Genomic DNA, 25,554 nt, shown 5'->3' on the forward strand with positions numbered 1-25,554 from the left:
CCAAATTTGATTGTGAACACGCAGCCCACATTTGATTAAAAGTTGAACACGCAGCCCAAACTTTAATTTTCTGAAATCTGAACACGCAGCCCAAATTTGATTGTGAACACGCAGCCCACATTTGATTGAAAGTTGAACACGCAGCCCAAACTTTAATTTTCTGAAATCTGAACACGCAGCCCAAATTTGTTGTGAACACGCAGCCCACATTTGATTGAAAGTTGAACACGCAGCCTAAACTTTAATTTTCTGAAATCTGAACACGCAGCCCAAATTTGATTGTGAACACGCAGCCCACATTGATTGAAAGTTGAACACGCAGCCCAAACTTTAATTTTCTGAAATCTGAACACGCAGCCCAAATTTGTTGTGAACACGCAGCCCATATTTGATTGAGAGTTGAACACGCAGCCCAAACTTTAATTTTCTGAAATCTGAACACGCAGCCCAAATTTGTTGTGAACACGCAGCCCACATTTGATTGAAAGTTGAACACGCAGCCCAAACTTTACTTTTCTAAAATCTGAACACGCAGCCCAAATTTGATTGTGAACACGCAGCCCACATTTGATTGAAAGTTGAACACGCAGCCCAAACTTTAATTTTCTGAAATCTGAACACGCAGCCCAAATTTCATTGTGAAGACGCAGCCCAAGGCGTTACTAGAGTTCCGGTTAGAAATAGCATTGATCAAGTGCCTTTCCAACAAGACTCCCAGAAACTCAAGGATCCAATCAACATCCTAGAAATTAAATCCCATACCCACATAGTCACATAAGCATGTTATCACTTAAGCACATAGCATATGATACCACATCTAAGTCTCTATCAAGCGAGACAAACCCATTGTGATCCTAATCACTTCCCACGTACCCAAAGTATTCGAACCCGGTACGCTCTGATACCAAGTTGTAACGCCCTCAAAATAATAACATTAAACCCATCAGATAAGACATGCATTTACATATAAACTAACCGCATTCCTTTCGTTCATTAGAATTCCAAGACATAAGTATTACATGTTAACCTCATAACAAAATGCCCTACGGGCTTACAGCTTTCCAAGTTAACACTTGGTTACAACAAAGAGTTCTAACTCGTTTACACATTAAGCCCTTGGCTTGAAATTACATGTAATACATCAAAAGTAAAACGACAAAACTATGCCCGCCACTAGCCTCCCAGCTATGTCCTTGGAGGTGGCATGCTTCCTGTACCTGAAAATGATATTCCCATATAGGGTGAGCCACAGCCCAGTAGAAATACACTAAACCAACCATGGACAATGACTAAAACATTAGCAATTGATAGTTGGTCAACACTGATACAATCACATAAATTACATATTTATGTCAATGACTTACAAGTCCCAATTACTTTTCATTTTCCCTTTTTCAACAGATAAGCATGCTAGCTCTATCATCATTTCCACAGATATGTATAAAAACTATATCTCACATTCAGATAAGCATAAAAGCTATATCCACATTCTCAACAGATATGTATATCAACAATATCCACAGATAAGCATACAAGCTGTATCCACACTCTACAACAGATATGTATATCAACAATATCCACAGATAAGCATACAAGCTGTATCCACACTTCACTTCACAAAGATAAGCATATGAGCTCTATCTTCACTTCTCTAGACAAGCATATGAGCTCTGTCTACGGAGTTCATCCCCTATCTCCTCCCAATACCTATCCGGTTTAGAGGTACATCCCCTATCTTCCCCTAAACCGCGGAGTACATCCCCTATCTCCTCCTCTACACATAACGTATATAAACACATTGGTTCTATATACAATCACACAATACACACAATTAATGTATTCTATCAACCGTCAAGTTCCATGACACATTCCATTGATTAGTTTCCGTTTACCTAATCATCATGCATTGTCTACAACAATCTCGACTATCCTCCACCGATAGCCCAAAGCAGTTATTTCTAAAACAGAAAATAAATGCACAAATGGATATTCAATCAACATTTCATTTCCTCATTTCTCACCAATTAATTATCCCAATTAATTAAACAATGTAATTAGGCCATTTTCCATAATTACCATTTCAACCCTTAGGTCCCATTTTCATCAATGATTCAACAATCATTCTATTTTTCTATGCCAAACATGCATCTAGGTTTATTATGAATAAAACCCCAACTTTTGTAAAATTACACAAAAGCCCCAAACTTTCACAAAATTACCAAACCAAGCCCAACATCTCAAAATACCAAAATTTAAAGACAAAACCCATAGAGAGGAGTAGGATATCCCTACCTCGAAGTTTTAGCCCAAAAGGAGATGAAGACTCCAAGATCAACTTGCTCCAAATCCAAACTTTTTCAGATTAAATCGAAGCTCTCAACGCCCTCTATCTTTTTAACAAAGGCCTTAGGCTAGATTCACACCCTAGGGAGATCAAATCTTAGAGAGAGTGCAAGTTTAGAGAGAGAGGGTGTCGGATTTAGGGTTTAATCAAAGAAAAGGACTGAAAAAGTGATGTTTTAGACGCTGCTGTCCGCTGATATAAAACACGCTCGCTCGAGCGAAGGATTGGTCGCTCGAGCGACCAGACACAGAAAACTCTCGCTCGAGCCAAGAAGTTCTCGATCGAGCGAAGAAAAACCCAGACCGCTCGAGCCACGAAAATCTCGCTCGAGCCAGAAACTACAACTCTCAGGTCCAGAACCGGGGCAACACTACTCTCGCTCGAGCGACAGACTCCTCGCTCGAGCGAAGGACCAAAAATCTGGGCAGCAACACTAGGCTCCCAAACACAACCAACCTGTAACAAACCTGCCCAACACATCCCATACTCAATATACAAAGTAAAAAGGATGCAAACAAGATAATAAACAACATCCAACATCCACGGACACATGTCCGGATCACTGTACAACAAGGGTAAACCCGGGATCGCTATAACCTCCCCCCCTTAAAGAATTTCGCCCCCGAAATTAAGCACAAGTTTTCAAAAACAGGTTTTCCTCCATTTTAAACAATGTTACAATTTAACATTCAACAATTCGACCCATTACCGGTCATCCCATCCCTTTAACAAGAGACATATCACAATATGTAAACAACATATGTATTATCAACATGCATCAACATTATGCACTAACTTTCCAATGTCAACAATATACTTAACACCTATAATGTTACATTCAACTTCCATATGAGGCAAGTTCCAAAACATACTTCCAATAACTAAAACATTTTCAATGTTTCACAACTTAAGACATATATAAAAGCTCTTAAGTTCAACAAAATGTAAAATTTAAATACAAAATTACATATCAATAAACAAGTCCGGATATTTCTCTCGGACTTCCAACTCACGTTCCCAAGTGGCTTCCTCCACTCCGTGATGTTTCCACAAGACTTTCACCAAAGGAATGGTCTTGCCACGCAGGACCTGATCCCGCCTATCCAAGACCCGAACCGGTCTCTCCTCATATGAGGCATCCTCATCTACCTCTAAATCAGTCCAATCCAGCACATGTGATGGATCTGGCTCATACTTCCGAAGCATACTCACATGAAACACGTCATGTACTCCGGACAACTGCGGCGGTAAGGCTAACCGATAAGCAACCTCACCTATCCTCTCAAGGATCTCAAAAGGACCAATAAACCGAGGGGATAACTTTCCACTCTTCCCGAACCTCATCAAGCCTCGCCTAGGTGATATCTTCAGAAAGACATGATCACCTACCTCAAACGCCAAAGGCCTCCTCCTACGGTCGGCATAACTCTTTTGTCGACTCTGGGCTGTAACAAGCCTCCTACGGATAAGCTCAACTTTCTCCGTCGTCTCCCTAACCAACTCCGGACCCAACAAAGGTGCATCACCCACCTCGGCCCAACAAACTGGAGACCTACACGGTCGGCCATACAAGGCCTCAAACGGTGCCATACCGATGCTAGACTGAAAACTGTTGTTGTAGGCAAACTCTACCAATGGCAAGTGCCTCTCCCACGTCCCACTGAAGTCCAGGACACAACCCCGAAGCATATCCTCGAGGATCTGAATAGTACGCTCGGACTGCCCGTCAGTCTGAGGATGATAAGCCGTACTAAAGGTCAACTTAGTGCCCAGTGCACTCTGCAAACTCTGCCACAACCTAGCAGTAAAACGAGGATCTCTATCTGAGACAATCGTCACTGGGACCCCGTGCAATCTCACTACGTCCCGAATATACAAGTCGGCAAGATGATCTACCGAATCTCTCACGCGCATAGGAATAAAGTGCGCCGACTTAGTCAACCGGTCTACAACCACCCAAATAGCATCACTACCCCGTTGAGTCCTCGGAAGACCTACAACGAAGTCCATAGTGACATGCTCCCACTTCCACTCGGCAATAGGCAAGGGTTGCAACAAACCCGCTGGCCTCTGATGCTCGGCCTTCACTTGCTGGCAAGTAAGGCATTTCGATACGAAAACAGCCACATCTCTCTTCATACCCCGCCACCAAAACTGGCGACCCAAATCCTGATACATCTTAGTACCTCCCGGATGCACCGCAAGGCGCGAATGGTGAAACTCTCGGAGTACTTCCTCTCGGCAAGACTTCGGTACAAACAAACGGTTTCGGTATCTCACACTCAGGTCGGGATACACCGTCAAACCCTTCTCAACTTTCCCACTGGAGATCTTCTCTCGGAGGGATTCTACCTCAAGGTCACCTCTCTGTGCCTCTAACACTCTAATCACAAGTGTAGGCTGCGCAACAACAGAAAACAAGGCCGCAGCCTCAACAGATTCGCCCAGTAGCAAATCAAACTCGCCAAGTGCTCCCAACATCTCCCATTCCCGGATGGCTATACAAGCTACATCACTAATGGTTTTCCTACTAAGGGCATCGGCCACAACATTGGCCTTTCCCGGATGATAATGCAACTCAAAATCATAATCCTCGATGAACTCCATCCATCTCCTCTGCCTCAAATTCAAGTCTCTCTGTGTAAACAGATACTTCAAACTCTTATGATCCGAGAATACCTCGAACCTCTCACCATAAAGGTAGTGCCTCCAGATTTTCAAGGCAAAGATCACAGCTGCTAACTCTAGGTCGTGTGTGGGGTAATTCTTCTCGTGTATTTTCAACTGACGTGAGCCATAAGCTACCACTTTCCCCTCTTGCATCAACACACAACCCAAACCCTCTCGTGAGGCATCACAATAAACCGCATAACCCAACCCTCTCTCCGGAATAATCAACACCGGAGCGGTGGTCAATCTAACTTTCAGTTCTTGAAACGACTTTTCACAAGTCTCACTCCACACAAACTTGACTCCTTTCCGAGTCAGTCTAGTCAACGGTGACGCTAACCTGGAGAAATCTTTCACAAACCGACGGTAATACCCAGCTAATCCCAGAAAACTGCGGATCTCAAATACACTCTTAGGTTGTGCCCAATCTTGCACTGCCTCAACCTTGGATGTATCAACAGACACCCCTTCCCCGGATACCACATGGCCTAAGAATTTGACTTCCCCCAGCCAGAACTCACACTTCCCAAACTTGGCATACAGTCTATGGGCTCTAAGTAACTCAAGCACCACTCTCAAGTGTGCCTCGTGCTCCTCTTCAGAAGGCGAATAGATAAGAATGTCGTCCACGAAGACGACCACAAATCGGTCTAAGAACTCCCGGAAAATCCGGTTCATCAAGTCCATAAAGACTGCCGGTGCATTGGTAAGCCCGAATGGCATCACCAGAAACTCGTAATGGCCATACCGCGTACGGAATGCCGTCTTAGGAATATCTTCCTCCCTGACCCTCAACTGATGGTAACCCGATCTCAAGTCTATCTTAGAGAAACAACGGGAACCCTTCAACTGGTCAAACAAATCTTCTATACGGGGCATAGGATACTTATTCTTAACCGTAGCCCGATTCAACTTCCGGTAGTCAATACACAATCTCAAGGCACCATCTTTCTTTTTAACAAAGAGGGTCGGTGCTCCCCACGGTGAAACACTAGGGCGAACAAAGCCCTTATCGAGCAATTCCTGAAGCTGAACTTTCAACTCAACCAACTCTGCTGGAGCAAAACGGTAAGGTGCCATAGAAATCGGCGCCGTACCAGGCACTAAATCAATAGAGAACTCTATCTCTCGGTGAGGTGGCAAACTAACAAGATCTTCGGGAAAAACATCCGGATACTCACAAACCACCCTCGGCAATACATGCTGGGTCTCACCACTCTCACCACTCTCAAAGCTAGCAAGTAGACTACTAAGCTCACTTCGCCCTCGCGAATCATACCCCGGTGGCAAAACACTACCAACCCGGTCTCCCAAGAAATGGAACCACTCCCCGCTCAAGGTACACAATGTAACCCTCTGGCGGTAGCAATCAATAACAGCCCGGTATGACGATAACCAGTCCATACCCAAAATAACATCAAAACCCTTCATGGGCATGACAACAAACGGAAAAGGAAGCCTATAATCGGCGACCTCTATATCACATCCTCTAACACCCTGTTTCAGGATCAACTCACCACCCAAAGGCGATACCACACAAATAGGAGATGCTAACTGTGCTAACTCCAATTCCAAAACAGATGCAAATGCAGCAGATACAAAAGAATGAGATGCACCCGTGTCTATCAACACACTAGCAACTGAGTTGCAAAACAGAAAAGTACCTCTCACTACTGATGGAGCTGGTACTAAATCCTGCGCGGTAACAGCATACACGCGCCCCGTAGGCCCCTGGTCTACCTGCTCACCTCTCGGAGCAAAAGACTGCTGCACAGACTGGGATGACGAAGCCCCCGGATTGGCCCTCGAGGCCTGCACAGACTGAGCTGGCTGGAAACCCTGCGTCTGCCTAGAACCAGACGCTCCCGAAGTGGCACTCAACTGTGGGCAAAACCTCTTCATGTGCCCAGATTGTCCACACTGATAACAAGTCAAGAGCTGCCCCCTGCCCAAACTCTGACTCTGCGGTCTAGCTGAAGAAGAAGCAGCTTTCTGACCCCCACCCTTCTGCGGGCAAACTGAAACCTTGTGACCCATCTGGCCACACTTGTAACAAGTGAATTCCCCCTGACTGCCTCTCCCCGAGCCTACACTCGGCACTGGAAAGGTCGATCTAGAGACTGCACCCTGAGACTGCTGAGGGTTATTACCCTTCTGTCTCCTGCCATCACTCTGACTATCCTGGCTCCTCTTGGAGCCTCTCTGACCCTCATCCTCCTGCATCATAAGCTCCATATGAGCTGCAGCATCCACTAGGTGTCTATACTCTCGAATATAAGACCCACCAATTCTCAACTTGAGGCCCCGCCTCAACTTCCGCTCAAACTCATAGCAACGGCGTTCCTCAGACGCCACCAGTTCAGGTGCAAACCTAGACAGACTGGTAAAAGTAGCCTCAAACTCGGCCACTGACAAGCCCTGCTGATTAAGCCGGCTAAACTGATCCCTCAGCTTCTCCCTAGCTGCTGCTGATAAAAACCTCTCCTGAAAAGCATTCACAAACGCCTCCCAAGTACCACCAACACGAGCTTTCTCGTACTTCCACCATTGACCCGCATCTCCCTTCAGTTGAAAGGATGCCAAGGTCACTTTCAGTGCTCCGTCCTCGATGCCAAGCATCTCAAACGTCTTCATTGTCTGTTCGAGCCATTCATCTGCCTTAAGCGGTTCTTTAGGATCCCCGATAAACTCGTCCGGATTACACCGGAAGAACTCCCTCTTCAAGAAGGAAGGCCCTGTCTCAGCTGCCTGATTCCCAGCTCTAAGAATACCTAAAGCTCCTGCTATCTCTCTGGCCAAGGCACCCATAGCCTGCTGACCCACTGGCTCGGAAACATTGGCCTGTCCAACTCCCTCCTGCATTGCCGGAATCTCACCCTGTAACGGTACTTCCTGCCTCGCAGGTCTACCACGCCTAGCACATCTTCCTCGTCCTGACATCCTAATAAAGGTAACACAGAACGTTAGCACATTCATAGGTGTGCCGAAACTAACACTCACGTCCTAATGCATGGACAAGTGTAATTCACTCCACATAAGCACATAAACACATAAACACTTACGAATTTCATTTCCGGATAATGATAGTCCCAAGGCGTTACTAGAGTTCCGGTTAGAAATAGCATTGATCAAGTGCCTTTCCAACAAGACTCCCAGAAACTCAAGGATCCAATCAACATCCTAGAAATTAAATCCCATACCCACATAGTCACATAAGCATGTTATCACTTAAGCACATAGCATATGATACCACATCTAAGTCTCTATCAAGCGAGACAAACCCATTGTGATCCTAATCACTTCCCACGTACCCAAAGTATTCGAACCCGGTACGCTCTGATACCAAGTTGTAACGCCCTCAAAATAATAACATTAAACCCATCAGATAAGACATGCATTTACATATAAACTAACCGCATTCCTTTCGTTCATTAGAATTCCAAGACATAAGTATTACATGTTAACCTCATAACAAAATGCCCTACGGGCTTACAGCTTTCCAAGTTAACACTTGGTTACAACAAAGAGTTCTAACTCGTTTACACATTAAGCCCTTGGCTTGAAATTACATGTAATACATCAAAAGTAAAACGACAAAACTATGCCCGCCACTAGCCTCCCAGCTATGTCCTTGGAGGTGGCATGCTTCCTGTACCTGAAAATGATATTCCCATATAGGGTGAGCCACAGCCCAGTAGAAATACACTAAACCAACCATGGACAATGACTAAAACATTAGCAATTGATAGTTGGTCAACACTGATACAATCACATAAATTACATATTTATGTCAATGACTTACAAGTCCCAATTACTTTTCATTTTCCCTTTTTCAACAGATAAGCATGCTAGCTCTATCATCATTTCCACAGATATGTATAAAAACTATATCTCACATTCAGATAAGCATAAAAGCTATATCCACATTCTCAACAGATATGTATATCAACAATATCCACAGATAAGCATACAAGCTGTATCCACACTCTACAACAGATATGTATATCAACAATATCCACAGATAAGCATACAAGCTGTATCCACACTTCACTTCACAAAGATAAGCATATGAGCTCTATCTTCACTTCTCTAGACAAGCATATGAGCTCTGTCTACGGAGTTCATCCCCTATCTCCTCCCAATACCTATCCGGTTTAGAGGTACATCCCCTATCTTCCCCTAAACCGCGGAGTACATCCCCTATCTCCTCCTCTACACATAACGTATATAAACACATTGGTTCTATATACAATCACACAATACACACAATTAATGTATTCTATCAACCGTCAAGTTCCATGACACATTCCATTGATTAGTTTCCGTTTACCTAATCATCATGCATTGTCTACAACAATCTCGACTATCCTCCACCGATAGCCCAAAGCAGTTATTTCTAAAACAGAAAATAAATGCACAAATGGATATTCAATCAACATTTCATTTCCTCATTTCTCACCAATTAATTATCCCAATTAATTAAACAATGTAATTAGGCCATTTTCCATAATTACCATTTCAACCCTTAGGTCCCATTTTCATCAATGATTCAACAATCATTCTATTTTTCTATGCCAAACATGCATCTAGGTTTATTATGAATAAAACCCCAACTTTTGTAAAATTACACAAAAGCCCCAAACTTTCACAAAATTACCAAACCAAGCCCAACATCTCAAAATACCAAAATTTAAAGACAAAACCCATAGAGAGGAGTAGGATATCCCTACCTCGAAGTTTTAGCCCAAAAGGAGATGAAGACTCCAAGATCAACTTGCTCCAAATCCAAACTTTTTCAGATTAAATCGAAGCTCTCAACGCCCTCTATCTTTTTAACAAAGGCCTTAGGCTAGATTCACACCCTAGGGAGATCAAATCTTAGAGAGAGTGCAAGTTTAGAGAGAGAGGGTGTCGGATTTAGGGTTTAATCAAAGAAAAGGACTGAAAAAGTGATGTTTTAGACGCTGCTGTCCGCTGATATAAAACACGCTCGCTCGAGCGAAGGACTGGTCGCTCGAGCGACCAGACACAGAAAACTCTCGCTCGAGCCAAGAAGTTCTCGATCGAGCGAAGAAAAACCCAGGCCGCTCGAGCCACGAAAATCTCGCTCGAGCCAGAAACTACAACTCTCAGGTCCAGAACCGGGGCAACACTACTCTCGCTCGAGCGACAGACTCCTCGCTCGAGCGAAGGACCAAAAATCTGGGCAGCAACACTAGGCTCCCAAACACAACCAACCTGTAACAAACCTGCCCAACACATCCCATACTCAATATACAAAGTAAAAAGGATGCAAACAAGATAATAAACAACATCCAACATCCACGGACACATGTCCGGATCACTGTACAACAAGGGTAAACCCGGGATCGCTATAACCTCCCCCCCTTAAAGAATTTCGCCCCCGAAATTAAGCACAAGTTTTCAAAAACAGGTTTTCCTCCATTTTAAACAATGTTACAATTTAACATTCAACAATTCGACCCATTACCGGTCATCCCATCCCTTTAACAAGAGACATATCACAATATGTAGACAACATATGTATTATCAACATGCATCAACATTATGCACTAACTTTCCAATGTCAACAATATACTTAACACCTATAATGTTACATTCAACTTCCATATGAGGCAAGTTCCAAAACATACTTCCAATAACTAAAACATTTTCAATGTTTCACAACTTAAGACATACATAAAAGCTCTTAAGTTCAACAAAATGTAAAATTTAAATACAAAATTACATATCAATAAACAAGTCCGGATATTTCTCTCGGACTTCCAACTCACGTTCCCAAGTGGCTTCCTCCACTCCGTGATGTTTCCACAAGACTTTCACCAAAGGAATGGTCTTGCCACGCAGGACCTGATCCCGCCTATCCAAGACCCGAACCGGTCTCTCCTCATATGAGGCATCCTCATCTACCTCTAAATCAGTCCAATCCAGCACATGTGATGGATCTGGCTCATACTTCCGAAGCATACTCACATGAAACACGTCATGTACTCCGGACAACTGCGGCGGTAAGGCTAACCGATAAGCAACCTCACCTATCCTCTCAAGGATCTCAAAAGGACCAATAAACCGAGGGGATAACTTTCCACTCTTCCCGAACCTCATCAAGCCTCGCCTAGGTGATATCTTCAGAAAGACATGATCACCTACCTCAAACGCCAAAGGCCTCCTCCTACGGTCGGCATAACTCTTTTGTCGACTCTGGGCTGTAACAAGCCTCCTACGGATAAGCTCAACTTTCTCCGTCGTCTCCCTAACCAACTCCGGACCCAACAAAGGTGCATCACCCACCTCGGCCCAACAAACTGGAGACCTACACGGTCGGCCATACAAGGCCTCAAACGGTGCCATACCGATGCTAGACTGAAAACTGTTGTTGTAGGCAAACTCTACCAATGGCAAGTGCCTCTCCCACGTCCCACTGAAGTCCAGGACACAACCCCGAAGCATATCCTCGAGGATCTGAATAGTACGCTCGGACTGCCCGTCAGTCTGAGGATGATAAGCCGTACTAAAGGTCAACTTAGTGCCCAGTGCACTCTGCAAACTCTGCCACAACCTAGCAGTAAAACGAGGATCTCTATCTGAGACAATCGTCACTGGGACCCCGTGCAATCTCACTACGTCCCGAATATACAAGTCGGCAAGATGATCTACCGAATCTCTCACGCGCATAGGAATAAAGTGCGCCGACTTAGTCAACCGGTCTACAACCACCCAAATAGCATCACTACCCCGTTGAGTCCTCGGAAGACCTACAACGAAGTCCATAGTGACATGCTCCCACTTCCACTCGGCAATAGGCAAGGGTTGCAACAAACCCGCTGGCCTCTGATGCTCGGCCTTCACTTGCTGGCAAGTAAGGCATTTCGATACGAAAACAGCCACATCTCTCTTCATACCCCGCCACCAAAACTGGCGACCCAAATCCTGATACATCTTAGTACCTCCCGGATGCACCGCAAGGCGCGAATGGTGAAACTCTCGGAGTACTTCCTCTCGGCAAGACTCCGGTACAAACAAACGGTTTCGGTATCTCACACTCAGGTCGGGATACACCGTCAAACCCTTCTCAACTTTCCCACTGGAGATCTTCTCTCGGAGGGATTCTACCTCAAGGTCACCTCTCTGTGCCTCTAACACTCTAATCACAAGTGTAGGCTGCGCAACAACAGAAAACAAGGCCGCAGCCTCAACAGATTCGCCCAGTAGCAAATCAAACTCGCCAAGTGCTCCCAACATCTCCCATTCCCGGATGGCTATACAAGCTACATCACTAATGGTTTTCCTACTAAGGGCATCGGCCACAACATTGGCCTTTCCCGGATGATAATGCAACTCAAAATCATAATCCTCGATGAACTCCATCCATCTCCTCTGCCTCAAATTCAAGTCTCTCTGTGTAAACAGATACTTCAAACTCTTATGATCCGAGAATACCTCGAACCTCTCACCATAAAGGTAGTGCCTCCAGATTTTCAAGGCAAAGATCACAGCTGCTAACTCTAGGTCGTGTGTGGGGTAATTCTTCTCGTGTATTTTCAACTGACGTGAGCCATAAGCTACCACTTTCCCCTCTTGCATCAACACACAACCCAAACCCTCTCGTGAGGCATCACAATAAACCGCATAACCCAACCCTCTCTCCGGAATAATCAACACCGGAGCGGTGGTCAATCTAACTTTCAGTTCTTGAAACGACTTTTCACAAGTCTCACTCCACACAAACTTGACTCCTTTCCGAGTCAGTCTAGTCAACGGTGACGCTAACCTGGAGAAATCTTTCACAAACCGACGGTAATACCCAGCTAATCCCAGAAAACTGCGGATCTCAAATACACTCTTAGGCTGTGCCCAATCTTGCACTGCCTCAACCTTGGATGTATCAACAGACACCCCTTCCCCGGATACCACATGGCCTAAGAATTTGACTTCCCCCAGCCAGAACTCACACTTCCCAAACTTGGCATACAGTCTATGGGCTCTAAGTAACTCAAGCACCACTCTCAAGTGTGCCTCGTGCTCCTCTTCAGAAGGCGAATAGATAAGAATGTCGTCCACGAAGACGACCACAAATCGGTCTAAGAACTCCCGGAAAATCCGGTTCATCAAGTCCATAAAGACTGCCGGTGCATTGGTAAGCCCGAATGGCATCACCAGAAACTCGTAATGGCCATACCGCGTACGGAATGCCGTCTTAGGAATATCTTCCTCCCTGACCCTCAACTGATGGTAACCCGATCTCAAGTCTATCTTAGAGAAACAACGGGAACCCTTCAACTGGTCAAACAAATCTTCTATACGGGGCATAGGATACTTATTCTTAACCGTAGCCCGATTCAACTTCCGGTAGTCAATACACAATCTCAAGGCACCATCTTTCTTTTTAACAAAGAGGGCCGGTGCTCCCCACGGTGAAACACTAGGGCGAACAAAGCCCTTATCGAGCAATTCCTGAAGCTGAACTTTCAACTCAACCAACTCTGCTGGAGCAAAACGGTAAGGTGCCATAGAAATCGGCGCCGTACCAGGCACTAAATCAATAGAGAACTCTATCTCTCGGTGAGGTGGCAAACTAACAAGATCTTCGGGAAAAACATCCGGATACTCACAAACCACCCTCGGCAATACATGCTGGGTCTCACCACTCTCACCACTCTCAAAGCTAGCAAGTAGACTACTAAGCTCACTTCGCCCTCGCGAATCATACCCCGGTGGCAAAACACTACCAACCCGGTCTCCCAAGAAATGGAACCACTCCCCGCTCAAGGTACACAATGTAACCCTCTGGCGGTAGCAATCAATAACAGCCCGGTATGACGATAACCAGTCCATACCCAAAATAACATCAAAACCCTTCATGGGCATGACAACAAACGGAAAAGGAAGCCTATAATCGGCGACCTCTATATCACATCCTCTAACACCCTGTTTCAGGATCAACTCACCACCCAAAGGCGATACCACACAAATAGGAGATGCTAACTGTGCTAACTCCAATTCCAAAACAGATGCAAATGCAGCAGATACAAAAGAATGAGATGCACCCGTGTCTATCAACACACTAGCAACTGAGTTGCAAAACAGAAAAGTACCTCTCACTACTGATGGAGCTGGTACTAAATCCTGCGCGGTAACAGCATACACGCGCCCCGTAGGCCCCTGGTCTACCTGCTCACCTCTCGGAGCAAAAGACTGCTGCACAGACTGGGATGACGAAGCCCCCGGATTGGCCCTCGAGGCCTGCACAGACTGAGCTGGCTGGAAACCCTGCGTCTGCCTAGAACCAGACGCTCCCGAAGTGGCACTCAACTGTGGGCAAAACCTCTTCATGTGCCCAGATTGTCCACACTGATAACAAGTCAAGAGCTGCCCCCTGCCCAAACTCTGACTCTGCGGTCTAGCTGAAGAAGAAGCAGCTTTCTGACCCCCACCCTTCTGCGGGCAAACTGAAACCTTGTGACCCATCTGGCCACACTTGTAACAAGTGAATTCCCCCTGACTGCCTCTCCCCGAGCCTACACTCGGCACTGGAAAGGTCGATCTAGAGACTGCACCCTGAGACTGCTGAGGGTTATTACCCTTCTGTCTCCTGCCATCACTCTGACTATCCTGGCTCCTCTTGGAGCCTCTCTGACCCTCATCCTCCTCCTGCATCATAAGCTCCATATGAGCTGCAGCATCCACTAGGTGTCTATACTCTCGAATATAAGACCCACCAATTCTCAACTTGAGGCCCCGCCTCAACTTCCGCTCAAACTCATAGCAACGGCGTTCCTCAGACGCCACCAGTTCAGGTGCAAACCTAGACAGACTGGTAAAAGTAGCCTCAAACTCGGCCACTGACAAGCCCTGCTGATTAAGCCGGCTAAACTGATCCCTCAGCTTCTCCCTAGCTGCTGCTGATAAAAACCTCTCCTGAAAAGCATTCACAAACGCCTCCCAAGTACCACCAACACGAGCTTTCTCGTACTTCCACCATTGACCCGCATCTCCATTCAGTTGAAAGGATGCCAAGGTCACTTTCAGTGCTCCGTCCTCGATGCCAAGCATCTCAAACGTCTTCATTGTCTGTTCGAGCCATTCATCTGCCTTAAGCGGTTCTTTAGGATCCCCGATAAACTCGTCCGGATTACACCGGAAGAACTCCCTCTTCAAGAAGGAAGGCCCTGTCTCAGCTGCCTGATTCCCAGCTCTAAGAATACCTAAAGCTCCTGCTATCTCTCTGGCCAAGGCACCCATAGCCTGCTGACCCACTGGCTCGGCCACATTGGCCTGTCCAACTCCCTCCTGCATTGCCGGAATCTCACCCTGTAACGGTACTTCCTGCCTCGCAGGTCTACCACGCCTAGCACCTCTTCCTCGTCCTGACATCCTAATAAAGGTAACACAGAACGTTAGCACATTCATAGGTGTGCCGAAACTAACACTCACGTCCTAATGCATGGACAAGTGTAATTCACTCCACATAAGCACATAAACACATAAGCACTTACGAATTTCATTTCCGGATAATGATAGTCCCAAGGCGTTACTAGAGTTCCGGTTAGAAATAGCATTGATCAAGTGCCTTTCCAACAAGACTCCCAGAAACTCAAGGATCCAATCAACATCCTAGAAATTAAATCCCATACCCACATAGTCACATAAGCATGTTATCACTTAAGCACATAGCATATGATACCACATCTAAGTCTCTATCAAGCGAGACAAACCCATTGTGATCCTAATCACTTCCCACGTACCCAAAGTATTCGAACCCGGTACGCTCTGATACCAAGTTGTAACGCCCTCAAAATAATAACATTAAACCCATCAGATAAGACATGCATTTACATATAAACTAACCGCATTCCTTTCGTTCATTAGAATTCCAAGACATAAGTATTACATGTTAACCTCATAACAAAATGCCCTACGGGCTTACAGCTTTCCAAGTTAACACTTGGTTACAACAAAGAGTTCTAACTCGTTTACACATTAAGCCCTTGGCTTGAAATTACATGTAATACATCAAAAGTAAAACGACAAAACTATGCCCGCCACTAGCCTCCCAGCTATGTCCTTGGAGGTGGCATGCTTCCTGTACCTGAAAATGATATTCCCATATAGGGTGAGCCACAGCCCAGTAGAAATACACTAAACCAACCATGGACAATGACTAAAACATTAGCAATTGATAGTTGGTCAACACTGATACAATCACATAAATTACATATTTATGTCAATGACTTACAAGTCCCAATTACTTTTCATTTTCCCTTTTTCAACAGATAAGCATGCTAGCTCTATCATCATTTCCACAGATATGTATAAAAACTATATCTCACATTCAGATAAGCATAAAAGCTATATCCACATTCTCAACAGATATGTATATCAACAATATCCACAGATAAGCATACAAGCTGTATCCACACTCTACAACAGATATGTATATCAACAATATCCACAGATAAGCATACAAGCTGTATCCACACTTCACTTCACAAAGATAAGCATATGAGCTCTATCTTCACTTCTCTAGACAAGCATATGAGCTCTGTCTACGGAGTTCATCCCCTATCTCCTCCCAATACCTATCCGGTTTAGAGGTACATCCCCTATCTTCCCCTAAACCGCGGAGTACATCCCCTATCTCCTCCTCTACACATAACGTATATAAACACATTGGTTCTATATACAATCACACAATACACACAATTAATGTATTCTATCAACCGTCAAGTTCCATGACACATTCCATTGATTAGTTTCCGTTTACCTAATCATCATGCATTGTCTACAACAATCTCGACTATCCTCCACCGATAGCCCAAAGCAGTTATTTCTAAAACAGAAAATAAATGCACAAATGGATATTCAATCAACATTTCATTTCCTCATTTCTCACCAATTAATTATCCCAATTAATTAAACAATGTAATTAGGCCATTTTCCATAATTACCATTTCAACCCTTAGGTCCCATTTTCATCAATGATTCAACAATCATTCTATTTTTCTATGCCAAACATGCATCTAGGTTTATTATGAATAAAACCCCAACTTTTGTAAAATTACACAAAAGCCCCAAACTTTCACAAAATTACCAAACCAAGCCCAACATCTCAAAATACCAAAATTTAAAGACAAAACCCATAGAGAGGAGTAGGATATCCCTACCTCGAAGTTTTAGCCCAAAAGGAGATGAAGACTCCAAGATCAACTTGCTCCAAATCCAAACTTTTTCAGATTAAATCGAAGCTCTCAACGCCCTCTATCTTTTTAACAAAGGCCTTAGGCTAGATTCACACCCTAGGGAGATCAAATCTTAGAGAGAGTGCAAGTTTAGAGAGAGAGGGTGTCGGATTTAGGGTTTAATCAAAGAAAAGGACTGAAAAAGTGATGTTTTAGACGCTGCTGTCCGCTGATATAAAACACGCTCGCTCGAGCGAAGGATTGGTCGCTCGAGCGACCAGACACAGAAAACTCTCGCTCGAGCCAAGAAGTTCTCGATCGAGCGAAGAAAAACCCAGACCGCTCGAGCCACGAAAATCTCGCTCGAGCCAGAAACTACAACTCTCAGGTCCAGAACCGGGGCAACACTACTCTCGCTCGAGCGACAGACTCCTCGCTCGAGCGAAGGACCAAAAATCTGGGCAGCAACACTAGGCTCCCAAACACAACCAACCTGTAACAAACCTGCCCAACACATCCCATACTCAATATACAAAGTAAAAAGGATGCAAACAAGATAATAAACAACATCCAACATCCACGGACACATGTCCGGATCACTGTACAACAAGGGTAAACCCGGGATCGCTATAACCTCCCCCCCTTAAAGAATTTCGCCCCCGAAATTAAGCACAAGTTTTCAAAAACAGGTTTTCCTCCATTTTAAACAATGTTACAATTTAACATTCAACAATTCGACCCATTACCGGTCATCCCATCCCTTTAACAAGAGACATATCACAATATGTAAACAACATATGTATTATCAACATGCATCAACATTATGCACTAACTTTCCAATGTCAACAATATACTTAACACCTATAATGTTACATTCAACTTCCATATGAGGCAAGTTCCAAAACATACTTCCAATAACTAAAACATTTTCAATGTTTCACAACTTAAGACATATATAAAAGCTCTTAAGTTCAACAAAATGTAAAATTTAATTGAAAGTTGAAAGTTGAACAAATTTGATTGAAAGTTGATTTTAAGCCCAAATTTGATTGAAAGTTGAACACGTAGCCCAAACTTTAATTTTCTGAAATCTGAACACGTAGCCCAAATTTGATTGTGAACACGCAGCCCACATTGATTGAAAGTTGAACACGCAACCCAAACTTTAATTTTCTGAAATCTGAACACGCAGCCCAAATTTGTTGTGAACACGCAGCCCACATTTGATTGAAAGTTGAACACGCAGCCTAAACTTTAATTTTCTGAAATCTGAACACGCAGCCCAAATTTGATTGTGAACACGCAGCCTAAACTTTAATTTTCTGAAATCTGAACACGCAGCCCAAATTTGATTGTGAACACGCAGCCCACATTTGATTGAAAGTTGAACACGCAGCCCAAACTTTAATTTTCTGAAATCTGAACACGCAGCCCAAATTTGATTGTGAACACGCAGCCCACATTGATTGAAAGTTGAACACGCAGCCCAAACTTTAATTTTCTGAAATCTGAACACGCAGCCCAAATTTGTTGTGACCACGCAACCCACATTTGATTGAAAGTTGAACACGCAGCCCAAACTTTAATTTTCTGAAATCTGAACACGCAGCCCAAATTTGTTGTGAACACGCAGCCCACATTTGATTGAAAGATGAACACACAGCCCAAACTTTAATTTTCTGAAATCTGAACACGCAGCCCAAATTTGATTGGGAACACGCAGCCCACATTTGATTGAAAGTTGAACACGCAGCCCAAACTTTAATTTTCTGAAATCTGAACACGCAGCCCAAATTTGTTTGTGAACACGCAGCCCACATTTGATTGAAAGTTGAACACGCAGCCCAAACTTCAATTTTCTAAAATCTGAACACGCAGCCCAAATTTGTTGTGAACACGCAGCCCACATTTGATTGAAAGTTGAACACGCAGCCCAAACTTTACTTTTCTGAAATCTGAACACGCAGCCCAAATTTGATTGTGAACACGCAGCCCACATTGATTGAAAGTTGAACACGCAGCCCAAACTTTAATTTTCTGAAATCTGAACACGCAGCCCAAATTTGTTGTGAACACGCAGCCCATATTTGATTGAAAGTTGAACACGCAGCCCAAACTTTAATTTTCTGAAATCTGAACACGCAGCCCAAATTTGTTGTGAACAAGCAGCCCACATTTGATTGAAAGTTGAACACGCAGCCCAAACTTTAATTTTCTGAAATCTGAACACGCAGCCCAAATTTGATTGTGAACACGCAGCCCATATTTGATTGAAAGTTGAACACGCAGCCCAAACTTTAATTTTCTGAAATCTGAACACGCAGCCCAAATTTGTTGTGAACACGCGGCCCACATTTGATTGAAAGTTGAACACGCAGCCCAAACTTTAATTTTCTGAAATCTGAACACGCAGCCCAAATTTGATTGTGAACACGCAGCCCACATTTGATTGAAAGTTGAACACGCAGCCCAAACTTTAATTTTCTGAAATCTGAACACGCAACCCAAATTTCTTGTGAACACGCAGCCCACAATTGATTGAAAGTTGAACACGCAGCCCAAACTTTACTTTTCTGAAATCTGAACACGCAGCCCAAATTTGATTGTGTACACGCAGCCCACATTGATTGAAAGTTGAACACGCAGCCCAAACTTTAATTTTCTGAAATCTGAACACGCAGCCCAAATTTGTTGTGAACACGCAGCCCATATTTGATTGAAAGTTGAACACGCAGCCCAAACTTTAATTTTTTGAAATCTGAACACGCAGCCCAAATTTGTTGTGAACAAGCAGCCCACATTTGATTGAAAGTTGAACACGCAGCCCAAACTTTAATTTTCTGAAATCTGAACACGCAGCCCAAATTTGATTGTGAACACGCAGCCCACATTTGATTGTGAACACGCAGCCCACATTTGATTGAAAGTTGAACACGCAGCCCAAACTTTAATTTTCCGAAATCTGAACACGCAGCCCAAATTTGTGTGTGAACACGCAGCCCAAATTTGATTGAAAGTTGAACACGTAGCCTAAACTTTAATTTTCTGAAATCTGAACACGTAGCCCAAATTTGATTGTGAACACGCAGCCCACATTGATTGAAAGTTGAACACGCAACCCAAACTTTAATTTTCTGAAATCTGAACACGCAGCCCAAATTTGTTGTGAACACGCAGCCCACATTTGATTGAAAGTTGAACACGCAGCCTAAACTTTAATTTTCTGAAATCTGAACACGCAGCCCAAATTTGATTGTGAACACGCAGCCTAAACTTTAATTTTCTGAAATCTGAACACGCAGCCCAAATTTGATTGTGAACACGCAGCCCACATTTGATTGAAAGTTGAACACGCCGCCCAAACTTTAATTTTCTGAAATCTGAACACGCAGCCCAAATTTGATTGTGAACACGCAGCCCACATTGATTGAAAGTTGAACACGCAGCCCAAACTTTAATTTTCTGAAATCTGAACACGCAGCCCAAATTTGTTGTGACCACGCAACCCACATTTGATTGAAAGTTGAACACGCAGCCCAAACTTTAATTTTCTGAAATCTGAACACGCAGCCCAAATTTGTTGTGAACACGCAGCCCACATTTGATTGAAAGTTGAACACACAGCCCAAACTTTAATTTTCTGAAATCTGAACACGCAGCCCAAATTTGATTGGGAACACGCAGCCCACATTTGATTGAAAGTTGAACACGCAGCCCAAACTTTAATTTTCTGAAATTTGAACACGCAGCCCAAATTTGATTGTGAACACGCAGCTCACATTTGATTGAAAGTTGAACACGCAGCCCAAACTTTAATTTTCTAAAATCTGAACACGCAGCCCAAATTTGTTGTGAACACGCAGCCCACATTTGATTGAAAGTTGAACACGCAGCCCAAACTTTACTTTTCTGAAATCTGAACACGCAGCCCAAATTTGATTGTGAACACGCAGCCCACATTGATTGAAAGTTGAACACGCAGCCCAAACTTTAATTTTCTGAAATCTGAACACGCAGCCCAAATTTGTTGTGAACACGCAGCCCATATTTGATTGAAAGTTGAACACGCAGCCCAAACTTTAATTTTCTGAAATCTGAACACGCAGCCCAAATTTGTTGTGAACAAGCAGCCCACATTTGATTGAAAGTTGAACACGCAGCCCAAACTTTAATTTTCTGAAATCTGAACACGCAGCCCAAATTTGATTGTGAACACGCAGCCCATATTTGATTGAAAGTTGAACACGCAGCCCAAACTTTAATTTTCTGAAATCTGAACACGCAGCCCAAATTTGTTGTGAACACGCGGCCCACATTTGATTGAAAGTTGAACACGCAGCCCAAACTTTAATTTTCTGAAATCTGAACACGCAGCCCAAATTTGATTGTGAACACGCAGCCCACATTTGATTGAAAGTTGAACACGCAGCCCAAACTTTAATTTTCTGAAATCTGAACACGCAGCCCAAATTTGTTGTGAACACGCAGCCCACATTTGATTGAAAGTTGAACACGCAGCCTAAACTTTAATTTTCAGAAATTTGAACACGCAGCCCAAATTTGATTGTGAACACGCAGCCCACATTGATTGAAAGTTGAACACGCAACCCAAACTTTAATTTTCTGAAATCTGAACACGCAGCCCAAATTTGTTGTGAACACGCAGCCCATATTTGATTGAAAGTTGAACACGCAGCCCAAACTTTAATTTTCTGAAATCTGAACACGCAGCCCAAATTTGTTGTGAACACGCAGCCCACATTTGATTGAAAGTTGAACACGCAGCCCAAACTTTAATTTTCTGAAATCTGAACACGCAGCCCAAATTTGTTGTGAACACGCGGCCCACATTTGATTGAAAGTTGAACACGCAGCCCAAACTTTAATTTTCTGAAATCTGAACACGCAGCCCAAATTTGATTGTGAACACGCAGCCCACATTTGATTGAAAGTTGAACACGCAGCCCAAACTTTAATTTTCTGAAATCTGAACACGCAGCCCAAATTTGTTGTGAACACGCAGCCCACATTTGATTGAAAGTTGAACACGCAGCCTAAACTTTAATTTTCAGAAATCTGAACACGCAGCCCAAATTTGATTGTGAACACGCAGCCCACATTGATTGAAAGTTGAACACGCAACCCAAACTTTAATTTTCTGAAATCTGAACACGCAGCCCAAATTTGTTGTGAACACGCAGCCCATATTTGATTGAAAGTTGAACACGCAGCCCAAACTTTAATTTTCTGAAATCTGAACACGCAGCCCAAATTTGTTGTGAACACGCAGCCCACATTTGATTGAAAGTTGAACACGCAGCCCAAACTTTAATTTTCTGAAATCTGAACACGCAGCCCAAATTTGATTGTGAACACGCAGCCCACATTTGATTGAAAGTTGAACACGCAGCCCAAACTTTAATTTTCTGAAATCTGAACACGCAGCCCAAATTTGATTGTGAAGACGCAGCCCACATTAGATTGAAAGTTGAACACGCAGCCCAAACTTTAATTTTCTGAAATCTGAACACGCAGCCCAAATTTGTTGTGAACACGCAGCCCACATTTGATTGAAAGTTGAACACGCAACCCAAACTTTAATTTTCTGAAATCTAAACACGCAGCCCACATTTGATTGAAAGTTGAATACCAAGCCCAAACTTTAATTTTCTGAAATCTAAACACGCAGCCCAAATTTGATTGTGAACACGCAGCCCACATTTGATTGAAAGTTGAACACGCAGCCCAAACTTTAATTTTCTGAAACTTGAACACGCAGCCCAAATTTGTTGTGAACACGCAGCCCACATTTGATTGAAAGTTGATCACGCAGCCCAAACTTTAATTTTCTGAAATCTGAACACGCAGCCCAAATTTGATTGTGAACACGCAGCCCACATTGATTGAAAGTTGAACACGCAGCCCAAACTTTAATTTTCTGAAATCTGAACACGCAGCCCAAATTTGATTGTGAATGCGTGCCCACATTTGATTGAAAGTTGAACACGCAGCCCAAACTTTAATTTTCTAAAATCTGAACACGCAGCCCAAATTTTATTGAAAGTTGAACACGTAGCCCAAACTTTAATTTTCTGAAATCTGAACACGCAGGCCAAATTTGTTGTGAACACGCAGCCCACATTTGATTGAAAGTTGAACACGCAGCTCAAACTTTAATTTTTTGAAATCTGAACACGCAGCCCAAATTTGATTGTGAACACGCAGCCCACATTTGATTGTGAACACGCAGCCCACATTTGATTGAAAGTTGAACACGCAGCCCAAACTTTAATTTTCCGAAATCTGAACACGCAGCCCAAATTTGTGTGTGAACACGCAGCCCAAATTTGATTGAAAGTTGAACACGTAGCCCAAACTTTAATTTTCTGAAATCTGAACACGCAGCCCAAATTTGATTGTGAACACGCAGCCCACATTGATTGAAAGTTGAACACGCAACCCAAACTTTAATTTTCTGAAATCTGAACACGCAGCCCAAATTTGTTGTGAACACGCAGCCCACATTTGATTGAAAGTTGAACACGCAGCCTAAACTTTAATTTTCTGAAATCTGAACACGCAGCCCAAATTTGATTGTGAACACGCAGCCTAAACTTTAATTTTCTGAAATCTGAACACGCAGCCCAAATTTGATTGTGAACACGCAGCCCACATTTGATTGAAAGTTGAACACGCAGCCCAAACTTTAATTTTCTGAAATCTGAACACGCAGCCCAAATTTGATTGTGAACACGCAGCCCACATTGATTGAAAGTTGAACACGCAGCCCAAACTTTAATTTTCTGAAATCTGAACACGCAGCCCAAATTTGTTGTGAACACGCAGCCCATATTTGATTGAAAGTTGAACACGCAGCCCAAACTTTAATTTTCTGAAATCTGAACACGCAGCCCAAATTTGTTGTGAACAAGCAGCCCACATTTGATTGAAAGTTGAACACGCAGCCCAAACTTTAATTTTCTGAAATCTGAACACGCAGCCCAAATTTGATTGTGAACACGCAGCCCATATTTGATTGAAAGTTGAACACGCAGCCCAAACTTTAATTTTATGAAATCTGAACACGCAGCCCAAATTTGTTGTGAACACGCAGCCCACATTTGATTGAAAGTTGAACACGCAGCCCAAACTTTAATTTTCTGAAATCTGAACACGCAGCCCAAATTTGATTGTGAACACGCAGCCCACATTTGATTGAAAGTTGAACACGCAGCCCAAACTTTAATTTTCTGAAATCTGAACACGCAACCCAAATTTCTTGTGAACACGCAGCCCACATTTGATTGAAAGTTGAACACGCAGCCCAAACTTTACTTTTCTGAAATCTGAACACGCAGCCCAAATTTGATTGTGAACACGCAGCCCACATTGATTGAAAGTTGAACACGCAGCCCAAACTATAATTTTCTGAAATCTGAACACGCAGCCCAAATTTGTTGTGAACACGCAGCCCATATTTGATTGAAAGTTGAACACGCAGCCCAAACTTTAATTTTTTGAAATATGAACACGCAGCCCAAATTTGTTGTGAACAAGCAGCCCACATTTGATTGAAAGTTGAACACGCAGCCCAAACTTTAATTTTCTGAAATCTGAACACGCAGCCCAAATTTGATTGTGAACACGCAGCCCACATTTGATTGAAAGTTGAACACGCAGCCCAAACTTTAATTTTCTGAAATCTGAACACGCAGCCCAAATTTGATTGTGAACACGCAGCCCACATTTGATTGAAAGTTGAACACGCAGCCCAAACTTTAATTTTCTGAAATCTGAACACGCAGCCCAAATTTGTTGTGAACACGCAGCCCACATTTGATTGAAAGTTGAACACGCAGCCTAAACTTTAATTTTCAGAAATCTGAACACGCAGCCCAAATTTGATTGTGAACACGCAGCCCACATTGATTGAAAGTTGAACACGCAGCCCAAACTTTAATTTTCTGAAATCTGAACACGCAGCCCAAATTTGTTGTGAACACGCAGCACATATTTGATTGAAAGTTGAACACGCAGCCCAAACTTTAATTTTCTGAAATCTGAACACGCAGCCCAAATTTGTTGTGAACACGCAGCCCACATTTGATTGAAAGTTGAACACGCAGCCCAAACTTTAATTTTCTGAAATCTGAACACGCAGCCCAAATTTGATTGTGAACACGCAGCCCACATTTGATTGAAAGTTGAACACGCAGCCCAAACTTTAATTTTCTGAAATCTGAACACGCAGCCCAAATTTGATTGTGAACACGCAGCCCACATTGATTGAAAGTTGAACACGCAGCCCAAACTTTAATTTTCTGAAATCTGAACACGCAG

The sequence above is a fragment of the Camellia sinensis genome, chromosome 3 (assembly GCF_055761805.1).
Source record: "Camellia sinensis isolate YWXY chromosome 3, ASM5576180v1, whole genome shotgun sequence".
NCBI classification, from domain to species: domain Eukaryota; kingdom Viridiplantae; phylum Streptophyta; class Magnoliopsida; order Ericales; family Theaceae; genus Camellia; species Camellia sinensis.